Genomic DNA, 692 nt, shown 5'->3' with positions numbered 1-692 from the left:
GCGGGAGATACACGAGGCCCAGTATTGGAGTCGTACTGTAAGAGATGTTTGGAGGACTTGTGAGCAAATAAGGTGGAAAATGAGAAACAAATGGGAAGGGAGTGGTAGCTAGCGACTTATCAAATTGGTCTATAGAGACTATGAGACGAGACGTACCATCAAACTATTGCAAAACTGTTATTCACATGGGAAAATATTATCCACACTAATTCGCAAATATAAAGGGCAGATAAGTGCGAGAACTATTGCACAATCAGCTAAACGCCTCATGCATCCAAGTTGCTGACGAGAATAAAACACAGAAGAATGGGAAAGAAAATTAAGCATCTGTTAGATGATGAGTGGTTTCAGAATGAGATTTTCTCTCTGTAGCGGAGTGTGCGCCGATATGAAACTTCCTGGCAGATTAAAACTGTGTCCCGGACCGAGACTCGAACTCGGGACCTTTGCTTTTCGCGGGCAAGTGCTCTACCAACTGAGCTACCCAAGCACGACTGACGCCCCGTCCTCACAGCTTTACTTCTGCCAGTACCTCGTCTCTTACCTTTCAAACTTTACACAAGCTCTCCTGGGAACCTTGCAGAACTAGCACTCCTGAAAGAAAGGATATTGCGGAGACATGGCTTAGCCACAGCCTGGGGGATGTTTCCAGAATGAGATTTTTACTCTGCAGCGGAGTGTGCGCCGATATG

General features: G+C 45.8%; 1 non-coding gene across 1 annotated transcript; it reads right to left on the bottom strand.

Moving 5' to 3' along the window:
- Window positions 1-415: 415 nt before the first annotated feature.
- On the bottom strand, window positions 416-490 carry Trnar-gcg. Its single transcript has one exon. It is a non-coding gene; the product is annotated as a tRNA-Arg (tRNA).
- Between the last annotated feature and the right edge of the window lie 202 nt (window positions 491-692).

The sequence above is a fragment of the Schistocerca piceifrons genome, chromosome 7, assembly GCF_021461385.2.
Source record: "Schistocerca piceifrons isolate TAMUIC-IGC-003096 chromosome 7, iqSchPice1.1, whole genome shotgun sequence".
NCBI lineage: Eukaryota > Metazoa > Arthropoda > Insecta > Orthoptera > Acrididae > Schistocerca > Schistocerca piceifrons.
Note: the sequence above shows the minus strand (reverse complement) of the source record. Positions and strands in the feature narration are given on the sequence as shown.